The sequence below is a fragment of the Amblyraja radiata genome, chromosome 4 (genome assembly GCF_010909765.2).
Source record: "Amblyraja radiata isolate CabotCenter1 chromosome 4, sAmbRad1.1.pri, whole genome shotgun sequence".
NCBI classification, from domain to species: domain Eukaryota; kingdom Metazoa; phylum Chordata; class Chondrichthyes; order Rajiformes; family Rajidae; genus Amblyraja; species Amblyraja radiata.
Window position 1 is genome coordinate 80,558,369 of NC_045959.1, and position 15,097 is coordinate 80,573,465.

Sequence of the window (15,097 nt, forward strand, 5' to 3'; positions counted from 1 at the left end):
TCATTGGTACCTATATGTACCACGACCTCAGGCTCCTCTCCCTCCCATTTCAGGATATCTTGGACATGTTCAGACACATCCCAGACCTTGGCACCAGGGAGGCAAACTACCATCTGGGTCTCCTGACTGCGTCCACAGAATCGCCTATCTGACCCCCTAACTATAGAGTCCCCTATTACTATTGCCCTCCTCTTCCTTTCCCTACCCTTCTGAGCAACAGGGCCGGTCTCTGTACCGGAGGCCCGGTCGCTGTCACTACCCCCAGGTAGGCTGTCCCCCCCCCAACTGTACTCAAACAGGAGTACTTATTGTCAAGGTGTACAGCCACCTCTCTAGTCCCTGGCTCTGCCCCTTGCCCCTCCTAACCGTGACCCACTCGTCTGCCTCCCGTGGTCTTGAAGTGACCACCTCTCTATAACTCCTCTCTATGACCTCCTCGCTCTCCCTGACCAGACAGAGGTCATCGAGTTACTGCTCCAGGTTCCTAATATGGTCCCTTAGGAGCCCCATCTCGACACACCTGGCACAGATGTGGACGTCTGGAAGGCTATCAGACTCCATGACTTCCCACATCTGACATCCAGAACAGTAAACTGCCCTGGCACTCATACTCCCCCCTTACCTTAATTAAGGGGGGAGTGCAAGGAATGCAAAAAGGAACTGCAGATGCAGAAACCCGGAACAAAATACAAAGTGCTGGAAGAAATCAGCAGGGCAGGCAGCATCTGTGGAGGGAATGGACATTCAATGTTTGAGGTTGGGGCCTTTGTCACAAATGTCACGTCGGAGAACAAAGTTATTTTTTCCCTCCTTCAGTTACCTCTTCCTTAACCACATACTGTAGATCTACATGCTGAGTCGATTAACAGGCTTCCAAAACGTAGCAGATTCCAGTTGTGACCACTAGGTGGTGCATCTGCAGTTCTGGTCGTGTTGCAGATGTAAACTTGAATCCTGGCGTCACCCACAAAGAACTGGTGGCATTTTAGGAATTTTCTAAATCGATAATACAAATAAGATTGGGAAAGCAGGTAAATACGTATTATTCAGCATTTTAAAATACAATACTACTTCCAGGATCACTAATAATTAATAGTTGTACTCTTAATTCTCAAGAGTGTTTACTTATTGCATGCGCTAGTCATAGGTATGTTGCAAAACATACCTGAAGCGTTGCTGAAAATCTGTCCCAGCCCGTGTGCGCGATTTTGGCGCCGTTTAGAGGGGGGCAGGTTTAAAACGCGATTTTCCCCTAGGCTGTTCAAATCGAGCTTGTTCAGCCTAGTTAATAATTAACGAAAAATCGCTGGAAGATTCCATCGCTGGAGCTATTATTAGTTTTAAGGGCTTTATTTAATAGTTATAGTAGGTTAAAAAATAACTTCTAAATCCGCGACCGCGACAACGGGCCGGATCTCATACAGGTGACAACGGGAGGTAGGCTGGTTATTTTTACGTTAAAACGGGCTTCTTAAGATCCCTTTATACAAAGTTTAATGTTGCGAATAGCTAATTTGGGGCCCATTATATCCCGCAGTATTTTTATGGGCATTTGGGGGCACAAATCTACCGCAATGTGAACGTTCTAACCCAGCGCGTTTCACAGGATTCCACTGGAAAGCTGATTTAAATGGGCATTAATTTACAGTAATTGAACACTAAATTCCTTCCATTTGGCCTATAAATTAATGTAAATGAGATTTTAAAATCATGTTATATTGTGAATTCTTTGTGAATGTTCTTTGGATACTTAGGCTATTTAAAATTTTTAATCTTTCCTTAAGAAATGGATAGATGTTTAGATCTAGTAATTGAAGTTTGGAATTAGCTACAATTGGGTAACTAACTAATGATATGCTTTAATTTCAGGTCATCCAAGTAAGATTGTTTTATATTTGTTTCAGAATGCTTCAGTCTATGATAACTGAAAATTTCATTCAGTTCTCTTAATTTTTAAGAAAGTTACGGGCTTTTGACTGTCCACGATCACAGCTTTTATGTTAGAAAATCAATAGGGAACAAGATGCTAATTTCCCAGTATGAAAATGGCCATAACTTTTTAAATACTTGAGATATGAAAGTGAAGTAGGTGTCAAATTAAACTTCTTTTTATGCTTTATCTGATGGGATAAATTGCAGACTTGATTTTTTAAATCTCAAAATTTTGTAACATTGCTACTAGTCATGAACAGGAATAATGAGAATCTTACTTGCTGAAGATTTATAGGCAAATTAGATCAACAACCACAAAAATATACAATAAATTATCAGTTATTCTAAGTAAACTCGATTATTCAACTGTCCAGAAAAGACTGTGTAGGTCAGAACACATATTTAGTGATTTCTATAACCATTAGAGGCAAGAGTTTTAATTATTTTATCCTATGTCATAATAACATTTGTCACACCTATAATGTAATTTAGTATTGTTAATATATTATTGCTTGGTATTGTACAAACTGTATCTAGTCTTCAAATGAACTGTATCTAGTCTTCAAACAAACTGTATCTAGTCTTCAAACAAACTGTATCCAGTCTTCAAATGAAGCTCTAGCCTCTAGAGCTCTATCTAACTCTCTCTTAAATCCATCTAGTGATTTGGCCTCCACTGCTCTCTGTGGCAGGGAATTCCACAAATTCACAACTCTCTGGGTGAAAACGTTTTTTTCACCTCAGTCTTAAATGGCCTACCCTTTATTCTAAGACTGTAGCCCCTGGTTCTGGACTCGCCCAAATTGGGAACATTTTTCCTGCATCTAGCTTGTCCAATCCTTTTATAGTTTTATATGCTTCTATAAGATCCACCCTCATCCTTCTAAACTCCAGTGAATACAAGCCTAGTCTTTTCAATCTTTCCTCATATGACAGTCCCGCCATCCCAGGTATCAATCTCGTGAACCTATGCTGCACTGCCTCAATCACAAGGATGTCCTTCCTCAAATTAGGAGACCAAAACTGTACACAATACTCCAGATGTGGTCTTACCAGAGCCCTATACAACTGCAGAAGAACCTCTTTACTCCTATACCCGAGTCTTGCGGCACTCCACTCGCCACTGCCTGCCATTCTGAAAAGGACCCGTTCACTCGTACTCTTTGGTCCTGTCTGCCAACCAATTATCTATCCAAGTCAACACCCTACCCCCTATACCATGTGCTCTAATTTTAGTCACCAGTCTCCCGTGTGGGACCTTATCAAAGGCTTTCTGAAAGTGTAGATACACTACATCCACTGGCACCCCTTCATTCATTTTACTTGTCACATCTTCAAAATAATTCCAGAAGATTAGTCAAGCATGATTTCCCTTTCATAAATCCATGTTGACTTGGACTAATCCTTTTACTGCTATCCAAATGCCCCATTATTACTTCTTTAATAATTGACTCCAGCATCTTTCCCACCACCGAAGTCAGGCTAACTGGCCTGTAATTCCCCGTTTTCTCTCTCGCTCCTTTCTTGAAAAGTGAGATAACATTATCTATCCTCCAATCCACAGGAACTGATCCTGAATCTATTGAACATTGGAAAATGATCACCAATGCGTCCACTATTTCTAGAGCCACCTCCCTGAGAACCCTGGGATGCAGACCATCAGGTCCACGGGATTTATCATCTTTCAGTCCCATTAGCCTACCCAATACTATTTCTCGCCTAATGAAAATTTCTTTCAGTTCCTCTACCCCCTTAGATCCTCTGTCCTCCAGTACATCTGGGAGATTGTTTGTGTCTTCCTTAGTGAAGACAGATCCGAAGTATCCATTCAACTCTTCTGCCATTTCCATGTTGCCCATTATAATTTCACCCGTGTCTGCCTTCATTTGACTTTGCTATTCTTTTTCCCTTAAAATATCTAAAGAAGCTTTTATTGTCCTTCTTTACATACCTGGCCAGCTTCCCCTTGAACTTCATCTTTTCAGCCCATATTGCCCGTTTTGTCTCCTTCTGTTGTCCTATGAAAGTTTCCCAATCCTCTGGCTTCTGGCTACTCTTTGCTGTGTATACATCTTTTCTTTTAGTTTTATTCTATCCCTAACTTCTCTTGTCAGCCACGGTTGCCTCCTACTCCCCTTAGATTCTTTCTTCCTTTTTGGAATGAAATGATCCTGCACCTTCCGGATTATGCCCAGAAATTCCTACCATTGCTGTTCCACCGTCATTCCTGCTAGGATCCCTTTCCAGTCTACCTTGGCTAGCTCCACTCTCATGCCTTCATAGCCCCCTTTGTTCAACTGCATCACCACCACTTCCGATTTAACCTTCTCCTTCTCAAATTGCAGATTAAAACTAATCATATTATGATCACTACCTCCAATTGGTTCCTTTACCTCGAGTTCTCTTATCAAATCTGGTTCATTAGACAACACTAAATCCAGAATTGCCTTTTCTCTGGTCGGCTCCATTACAAGCTGCTCTAAGAATCCATCTTGGAGGCACTCTCTTTGTTGAGGTCCTGAACCAACCTGATCTTCCTAGTCTACCTGCATATTGAAATCCCCCATCACCACAGTGGCATTACCTTTGTTACATGCCAGTTTTAACTCCAATCAAGGGATATGGTGAGAAGGCAGGCATGGGTTATTGATTTAGGACGATCAGCCATGATCACAATGAATGGCGGTGCTGGCTCAAAGGGCCGAATTGCCTCTTCCTACACCTATTTTCTATGTTTCTATGTTTTGTTAACATTCAGTTACAAAAAAAGCTAATTAAAATAAACTGCAGTTTTATATCACCTTTCACAACTTCTCTAAACATTTACAGTTATTGAGATATAGTTGAGAAAGTTTAAATATTTAAAAGTTATAAAATGGATTCAGCTGTAGATTTAGAAGCAATAACATGGATGCTTTCACCTTGCTCCTATTACACTAGCAGGGCTAACATAAATGTTTTCGCCATTCTTCCATAACACTAGCGAGATAACAGCACAAATACATGAATGTTTATAACATAGAGAAAATCAATCAAGGGAATGTTCAGACTCTTGGCTCCTACTCTTTGCTCTATAAGATTATAATGTACATCAATTAGGTAAAAAAAAACAAATGCTTGATCTGCAGAAAAGTTGCTTCTTCAGCATGACCATATATGGGCTAACCTTCCTCTCTTGGAAGAACCTGTCAATCTTAACAGTCAAGAGACTGTACAATGCTCTATGAGATAAAGTATTGCTGAATAGCTGATTATTGGGGTATAAATATATCTGATTGAACATTACCTCTTTGTGTGGGGATAGAGTGACTCTGTATAGTCTGTATTTTACATACTGTAAGAGTGACAGCCACACCCGCCTGGGCGAAATAAAGATTTTACTACTTGATTACTAATTTTATTGCGTTTTTGTCTGTTTGAAGTGAAACAAACCTTAGCATAGTCACCGATATATGAACACGGCATATTCGACGTGATCATATTGAATGGCTGTGCTGCTTGAAGGGTCGAATGGCCTACTCCTGCACCTATTTTTCTATGTTTCTTTGTTTTTATTTTTCCAAGATTACAGCCCTAACTCAATAAAAAAAGAACTCAGTCTGGAATTTTATGTCCAAATCTGTGGTGGGACATAGCCATGACATGTCATGAAGAGGAAACAGTGCTCCCAACTGAACCATATATACTTAATAGACAGAAAATACAGCATGTATTCTGCATATCAGATAGCACCCGCGGGAACAACTGTGTTAATGTTTCAAGTCAAAGGTCTTTCATTGAATTGAATTGGATAGTTCATTGTCATCAAAGATCATAGAGCAGAGCAAGATAGACCACTCCTGCAAAATCCAATGAATTGACGTGTAGTACGCAACGGAGCGTAACTTCCGCCATTTCAGTAAACCGACCCGACCAGTTATGCCTCTCGCAGTGTAATCAGCATTGAGGGGGAACAGTTTGTGTTTACTATGTTTATAGTATGTTTATAGTATCTTTGATTGGACACTATGTAATATTATGTTTATTATAATATACTTATAATATTATGTTTATAGTATCTTTGCTTGGAGCCTTGCACACAGACTGCGTATCGAGTCCCCCGGTGCAACACTCACAGTAGGTATGTTACAATACTTACCTTCAGCGGGGCTGCAATTCTGTCACTGACCATGTGCGCGATTTTGGCTCCTTTGCAAGAAAACCCACTCGCAAGATGATTTAAATGGCCATTAATTTACAGGTATTAAACATTAAATTCCTTCCATTTGGCCTATAAATCCATGACAATGAGATTTAAAAATTATGTTATATTGTGAATTCTTGTGTGACTGTTATTTGGACACTTAGGCTATTTAAAAATGTTAATCTATTCTTAAGAAATTGATAGATGTTTAGATCTAGTGGCAAAAAGAATTTCACTACATCTAGGTGTATGTGACAATAAATCAACCTTTGAACCTTTGAACCTTTGAACCTAATTGAATTTTGTAATTAGCTATAATTAGGTAACTAACTAATTATATGCTTTAATTTCAAGTCATCTAAGTAAGATTGTTTCATATTTGTTTCAGAATGCATCAATCTATAATAACTGAAAATTTATTTCAGTTCTCTTAATTTTTAAGAAAGTTTTGGGCTTTTAACCGTCCTCGATCCCAGCTTTTGTGTTAAGTCAATGGAAAAGCAATAGGGAACAAGATGCTAATTTCCGAGTATGAAAATAGCCATAACTTTTTTAATACTGAAGAAATGAAAGTGAATTATGTGTCAAATTAAACTTCTTTTTATGCTTTATCTGATGGGATAAAGTACAGACTAGATTTTTAAAATCTCAAAATGTTGTAACATTGCTACTCACAGACTCTGCTACCAGAAGGCAGACTATTAAATCAATCCGGAGTTTAACACTGTCATTGTCACTACACAGACTCTGCTAACCAGAAAACAAATTATTGAGTCAGGGTGTAGTTTCAGTACACGGAACTCTGCTACCGGAATCCCACAGTAGGGATACCAGCCCCAGCGCTAACAGTCCATCTTCGACCTCTCTCGGCCGGTAACAATATTTCCAATGGAAACGACACCCGTGGCAGTGACACCGATCCTGGCGCTCCCTGCACAATACGCTGTTCCCAACGGAGAGTTAAAGCGCTTTCTCACGGGGCGACTTGACGCAAGAGTTAACCAGAGTTGAACATCGTGGGAACCCCGTGCGATAACCGTACGGCATTCGTGGACCACCGTGGCGCTAACGGCAGGTAATCGTGTAACTTGGTGACTCGGGAGAAAATTCAAGCAAGTTTGAATTTCTCCAAGAGTGACTTGTACACTTGTGGTTGAAGATTGCAACATTATATGCACGTAGTGGCCAGTGCGATATCCGTATTAACTCTTGCGTTTACCGTGGGAACTCCTGCGAACGGTGAACCCGGAAGCTTGACAGAGGGGACAGAAGGTGAGTAATCTGGAATGAACATGCTGTTAGGCTGGGATCATTCTCTGCGAGATGATCTTAGTGCGGGAGACAAGTGTAGGAGAGGTGTACTGACTGTATGGGCAGAACTTTGGAAGTGATTGCCCACCATTCTCAAAAGCCGCTGTGTCTCCCTGTCCCTCCAACTCCAGAGGAATCCGCTCCCCGATGGGCTGCTACGGCGACAAGTGGCAAGCGACAAGGGATCTCCGTGCTTGCAGTCGGTGTCCCGTTGGTCCTAACGTCTCCGGCCACCCCCCTGGACTGAAGCTTGAGACTGTGAACTGTACCGCCCTTGCCCCCTCCCTCTGCAACCGCAAACAACCCCACAGTTCCCAGTCTCAGCTCCTGCGCCCCCTCATCCGCAACCCCAAGAACAAGACGTACCTTGCACACCATCAGCTTCTGTCCCTACAGGGAGCGTGTTCCTCTGGAGTTGGAACGGGGCTGGGCTGCTGCTGGCTGTGGGTCTCTGGGATCTCCGTGCTTGCAGTGGGCCTGGGGGTCGGTGTCCCGTTGGTCCTGACGTCTCCGGTGACTGGCACTGACCTGCTGGCATCGCCGACGTGAAGACAGTGCAAAGCCCCCGCGCCGGTGCAATGGGCGGGGAACTGAAGAGGGGAGGGAAGGGGTCACACACATGGCCGGGAAGCAGAGGGGTGTAGGTGGGGTGAAACTGAAGGGAGCGACAATCTGCTGCTGCCTGCCCGCTGAGTTAAAAAGTTCCCACGCAAGACTCACGATACACTGTATATCGTGACCATGGGAACTTTTTAACTCAGCAGGCAGGCAGCAGCAGATTGTCAATTATTAACCCTCCCGCGCAATTACCTTCTCTTTTATGAATGGGGATTCACAATGTTCATTCAAGATTTAACGGGAAAGCTCGGGAGACGGACAAGTCACTCGCACAAATAACAGAAATGTCGAGTACCCGTGGGAACTCTTTATCTACCCCCCGTTATATCGTGTGATATCGTGCTAGACCACGACCACTTGACTCTGGTTACATCTTGCGTCAAGTCGCCCCTTGAGAAAGCGCTAATACTGTCCTCACTATAAAGGCGAACCCTCTCTGCTTCTCCGCTCACGCTTCGCATTCGTAGCTCCGGGACAGGATGTGCGTAGAGAGGGGTAAACAAACACACGAGGAAACTTTTCACAGAGCATCTATGATCTTTGTCACAGAGAGCGGAGAGAGAATGGAAGGGAGATGGAGCAGGCAGGGAGAGAAGGAGGAAGGGAGAGAGAGAGAGAGGGAGGGGAGGGGAGAGAGGGGAGGAAGCCAACAGGAGGAGAGGGAGAGAGAGGGGGAGGAGAGGGTGGTGAGAAAGGGGAGAGAGAGGGAGGGAAGGTGAGAGAGAGGAGGGAGAGAGGAAGGGGGAGAAAGGGTGGAAAGGGTGGAAAGGAGAGAGGGGAACAGAGATGGGGAAGGAGAGAGGAGTGAGAAGGGGAGGGAGAGGAGAGAAGGGAGAGAGGGAAGAATGGACAATAAGAAGAGGTGAGGGTGGACACTGCGAAACAGAGGGGAGTGGAGAGAGGTCACAGAAGGAAAGAGTGGGGAGGAGAAGGGGGGAAGAGCGAGGGAAAGGACGGGGTCAGAACGAGAGACAGCAAGGGAGAGGGTAGAGAGATCGGGAGAGGAGAGAGCGAGAACTGCGGGGACAAGCGGGTCAGAACGCGAGGCTGTGAGAGGAGAGAGAGAGGGAGCGGGTGGGTCGGGGAGACGTGGGCAGACGGAGAGACTGAAATGAAACGGAGAGATAAAGTAGCGAGAGAGAGAGAGAGAGAGAGAGAGAGAGAGAGAGGGGACGATGTGGGGGTTTACACTAGAGGCCGAGAGGAGGGACCAACAAAAAGATGATTTGTGTGGTATTTGGTAAAATAATAGCAATATGAAGATGCCATGACCAAAGCAAAGATACTAGAGCGGAGGTGGAAGCCGGTTACGGAAATGGCGCTAAAGATTACCCATGACCTACTATGGCTTTTTCGGCGAGTGGACTATCTATGATCTCTGATTGTCGCTTGTGACAAGTCACAGTAAAATTCTTTGCTTCCATACCCAAGGTATGCAAATAGTCACCATATAAAGGGTGCTTACAAAGTACAAAGTATCCCACGCCAGATCCATCCTTGTTCTCCCCCTCACGGCAGTCCCCCCACCGCCTTGCTGGTATCTGGAGAGTAACTCCAGATATTTTAAAATCGCATTCAAGAAGGATGATGAACATACCAAGTACAGAGAGGCAATCAGTGGCTGTAGCAAGAAACAATTGAAAAACCTTTGACTATGCCCCTGTCCTTGATAAAGTCACCCCTTGCTCCATCCAAAAGCAAAGAAGCCTGTCTAACCTCATTCTGACTGACAACAAGGCCTCGTTCACAGGCGGAACTCCTGCCGAAGTTAGCAAACTCAGTGGAGAGGAACTTCAATCATAAATTCACTGTTTCCACAAGGGTATACCAGAGTTGTATTAATCATAAGCATCCTCAAGAAATGAGAAAAAATATGATTTCATGATCAGCACAAGGGTCTCCCTACTGCCCACCACAGGGAAACTCCTCACGAGGGATTTCCTCAACCAATTCCTCCCAATGGCCAAAGAACTGGCCCTTGAACCACAGTAAGGATTGTGTCTATCTAGAGGTACAATGGACATGATCTTCACCATGCACCATGGGTAACGCAAGGAGCAGCAGAACCACCACCTGATAGGACCTTTGTGACCACATCAAAAGCTTTTGACTTGCACTTTGACTTCATTTGCCTGCAGAAATTCATCTTCTTGCATCTGGTTCAGGATGTCAAGCAAATTGTCATTTTAACCACCAGGTTATCCTCTCACATGCAACTTCTCCCTATAGCACAGACCCTCAAGTCCTAGCAACATCCTCGTAAATCATCTCTGCAGTCTTTACAGTTGAATGTCGTAGTTCCTATAACAAGGTGACCAAAACTGAACACAATACTCCAAATGCGGCCTCACAATCATCTTGTACAACTGTAACATACTATCCGAACTTCGATACTCAATACCTTGACTGATGAAGGCCAATGAACCAAAAGCTTTCTTGACAATCCTATCTATGTGTGATGTCACTTTCAAAGAACTATGTACCTGCACTTCAAGGTCCCTCTGCTCTACAACTCTCTTCAGGGCCCAGCCTTTCACTGTGAAAGTCCTGTACTGGTTTGACTTCCCAAAATACAATATCTTGCACTTATCTGCATTAAACTCCATTTATCATTCTTCAGCCCTCTTGCCCAACTGATCAAGGTCCTGCAGTTTATTTTGATAACCATCTCTGCTATCTCCGATATCACCCACTTTAGTGTTATCTGCAAACTTACTAATCATACCTTGTATATTCTCATTCAAATCATTGATCTAAGCCTCAAACAGTAATGGGTCCAGCACCGATTCCGCTAGTCTTGGGCCTCCAGTCTGAAAAATAACATCCCACTATCACCTTCTGCTTTCTTTCATGAAGCTAATTCTTTATCCAGTCTGATAGCTCATAAAATCGTAAATGATAGGAGTAGAATTAGGCCATTCGGCCCTTCAGGTGTACTCTGGCATTCAATCATGGCTAATCTATCTTTCCTTCTCACCCTCGTTCTCCTCGCTTCTCCCCAAAACTCCTGACACATGTACTAATCAAGAATCTATCAATCTGCCTTTAAAATATCTACTGACGTGACCTCCCCAGCCTTCTGTGGATTTGAATTCCACAGGTATATCACCCTTTGACTAAAGAAATTCCTCCTCATCTCCTTCCTAAAGGTACGTCCTTTTATTCTGAGGCTATGGCCTCTGGTCCTAGACTCTCCCTCTAGTGGAAACATCCTCTTTACATCCACTCTATCCATGCCTTTCACTATTCAATAAGTTTCAATGAGGGGACCCCTCATCCTTCTAAACTAATTTCAATGGGGTCTCTCCTCATCCATCTAAATGCTCCCTGGCTAGCTCTCCTGGATCCCATGTGATCTAACCTTCCAGAGCAGCTTACCATGTGGAATCTTATCAAAGGTCTTGTTGAAGTCTTTAGTGTTATCTGCAAACTTACTAATCAATGGTTTTGCTCTCATCAACCATTTTAGTTACTTCTTCTAAAATCTCAATCAGATTTGTAAGTCACAATCTCCCACATACAAAACTATGCAAACTATCCCTAATCAGCCCATCTATCCAAATGCATGTATATCTTATCCCTTGGAATATAACTTTTGACTTAGTCTGCTGCAAGCGGGGCCCAAACACTTATCCATGCAAGGACTTTATAAAAACAGATATTTTAATATGACTTCTGAAAGGTAGTGAACATGTAAAGCATGTAAAGCTCGGTGGATAGAGAAATATTTTCGTCATTACCAGGGATCAGATAATTGTGTAGTGAAATCACATCTCCTGGAATTCTTTTGGAGACATTCCACATTTCCTGGAATATATTTAAAAGTTAATGTAAAATAGTATGTTTGATTTTGGTGAAAAATCACTTCCGTGGACCCCAAAGCTACTTTCCAAACACATTACAACACGAGACAGATGAGGCTAAGTGACAGATATTGAAAACTCCACCTCTGGGCTTCAGCCTTCAGACTGTCATAATGACTTTCTTTCTGTCAGTTGCTTTACGTATGTTATTAATCATCCTCCCTTTTAGCAGTGATTGTGAAAATGTTACTTGTTTTGATAGAATCTTATTTAAAGTTATAGTCAGCAATCTAATTTTGCAAACCTGTTTTGGTCAGAGGAGGCCACATTTAATTATAAAACAACCGATGGAAGGTGAGCATTCCTATTCCTGTTATAGTTATTTTCAAAAATCATTAATATACATTTATTTACCATGTGCATGCACAGTGATGCAGCAGTAGAGTTGCTGCCTTACCACACCAGAGACCTGGGTTTGATTCTGACCACGGGTGCTGTATGTACGTTCTCCCAGGGACCTGCGTAGGTTTTCTCCGGGTGCTCCGGCTTCCTCCCACACTCCAAACATGTACAGGTTTGTAGGTTAATTGACTTAGGTAAAATTGTAAATTGGCAATAGTGCGTTGGTGTGCAGGGATCGCTGGTCGGTGCAGACTCGGTTGGCCACAGTGTATCTCTAAACTAAATTAAATGTCATTAACTCACCTAAATTGTACAGATGCTACTTAGTTAATGAGTTGATATTCTCTTTTTAATGTGTTAGTTTCATCCAATCACCATGGAGAAAGTTTAAAGCTTTATGAAACTATGAGGTTGTACAAGACGTTGGTGAACCAAACCAGTTGTACAAGACATTTTTGAGGCAAGACATTTAGTCACCCTGCTGTAGGCAATTTGCCATTAAGCTGAAAAGATTGCAAGGTGATTTACCAGGATGTTGCCAGTACACGAGGGCCAGATCTACAGGGAGAGGTTATACAGGCTGGAACTTTACCTGTTAGAGGACAGGAGGCTATGGGATGATCTTAGAGTGGTGTATAAAATCATGAATTAATAGATGGGGTGAATTCATGTAGTATTTTTCCTGGGTTAGGGATAAAGAGGTCAGGAGCAAGGTTCAAGGTGAGAGGGGAAAGATTTAATAGGAATCTAAGGGGCAACATTTTCCACACAAAGGTCGAAAGGTATATGGAAGGAGCAGCCAGAGGAAGTAATTGAGGCAAATACATGAATATTTAAAAGATTTTAAAAGATATTTGCACAGGAACGTGTTAATGGAGGTTTAGAGGGATATGGGCCATACACAGGCATATGAGACTAGTTTAGATGGGGCATCTTGGCAGCATGGATCAATTGGAGCTGAAGGGCCTATTTCCTGCTCTATGACTATGACTGTGAATCATTTCAAATTCATTGTTGTTTGATGATTCATTTTTCTACAGCATGAATATGCCTCGAAGTCTTGAACAATCTTAAGGTACAGAGATTCCATTTTGCTTTGGAAATACTTTGATGATATATTTCTCAAAGCTGAAAACCAAAAACACCAAAAATTTGATAATTTTCACCCAAATCAAATTGAACAAACACACTGTCCTCTGCTTCAATAGCCAATACACACAAAAAAATTGATTTATTTCTTAATGATAAATTCTAATCATTGAGAAGCAATATTTTACATAAAATCAAGGTTTTATCAAGAGAACGCCTCTGCTCTTAAAGAACCTTTCATGTATAACAGTTAGGGAACAATTGACAAAATTAAACTCGTATAAACCACTCTATTCTGTGCAGAAGTTTCCTTTAATGATTCCATTGTAAATTGATGGTTGAATTTGGCACATCTGTATCAGTTTGCATAGGAGACCTGATACCACACATGTGGTTTTTTGACATAAATTGTAAACGAGCTCACCTGAGGGCTGTGGTCGATAATTTAGAATCTGCTTTTAGTAGAAGGAAGAGGTAAGGCTTTGAGTAAAATAGTAGAACATAAAATTAATTTAAATAATTTAAATTAACATGCTGCCATTAACATGTTTTTAATCTATTTTTATTGGAATACAAGACTTTCATTACGATTAATGATAGAGAAATACGAGAAAGCCGCATAAAGCTGAAAGAGTTGAAGTTGTTGAACAGAGCGACCTAGGGGTACAACACAGGGTTCCCTAAAAGTGACAACACAGGTCTACAGAATAGTGACCAAGGCTTTCGCAGGCTTGCCTTCATGGCCATAATATTGAGTGTAGGAGTTCAGATGTTGTTATAGCTGTAAAAAAGCATTGGTTCGACTGTATTTGGAATATTATGCGCAGTTCCCATTACCATGGATGTGATAAAGCCAGAAATGGTGCAAAAAAGATTCAGAAGGACATTGTCTGGACTGGAGAACTTGAGCTGCAAGGACTCTATTGACTCTATGACTCTATGAGTGTTTGGGAGGCTGGAATTGTTTTCCCTGGAGTGAAGGGGGTTGAGTGGTGACCTAATAGGTTTAAGAAAATTATGAGGGAGAGACATTGATAGGGTAGATAGTCACAGTTCTTTTCCTAGGGTACATACATTTAAAATTAAAGGGCATTCTTTATGGTGAGATTTGAAGGGATTCTGAGGGGCAAGTTTATTACACAAAGGCTGCTGGGTTTCGGGAACGTGCTGTCAGTGGAGGTGGTAGACGCAGGTTGGATTATTGGGTTATTGGATTACTTTGAAGGTTTTTGATCAATACATGTTCATAGTGTTGTGAATTATAAAGTAAATAATTTAGTGTACCGCCAGAATTAATCAACGTTCACGGATACAAAATGTGTAATTACATGCGTTCAACATAAAATGAGGTGAAATTAATTGTAGCTCAACAATGTAAACTTCCTTTAATATTAATATGAAACTCAAGTGTCATAGCTAATTTAAGGTAGGAAATAGTTAAAATGTGCATAGGTATGTGACGTGGAAGCATTCAGACAAGAGGTAGCTCTATACTTGACAGCTCACCAGCAGAAATACAATTGACCTTTAGGATTGTCTCATTGAAACAACATAATTTCATCCAAGGATTTCCATCTTAAATGAGGTGTGACCTTTTGATGTGGGAGACGTATCTATTTGCAACTAACTTCATAATTAGTTAACTAATAATAGTAAATACATTTGTCTTTGGGCTAAACAGCATGTAAACTGACAGAAATCTGAAAGGCAGTGATGTGTTTTGACCACAGATTTGTGATATCAAAATGCCCCAAAAAAC

The 15,097-nt window shown here is 41.9% G+C and overlaps 1 long non-coding RNA gene across 1 annotated transcript; it reads right to left on the reverse strand.

Moving 5' to 3' along the window:
* Positions 1-503: 503 nt before the first annotated feature.
* Positions 504-14,656, reverse strand: LOC116971734. The gene is made up of 3 exons (XR_004411597.1): positions 14,646-14,656; positions 13,436-13,438; positions 504-622 (listed from the first exon to the last, which is right to left on the reverse strand). It is a non-coding gene; the product is annotated as an uncharacterized LOC116971734 (long non-coding RNA).
* Between the last annotated feature and the right edge of the window lie 441 nt (positions 14,657-15,097).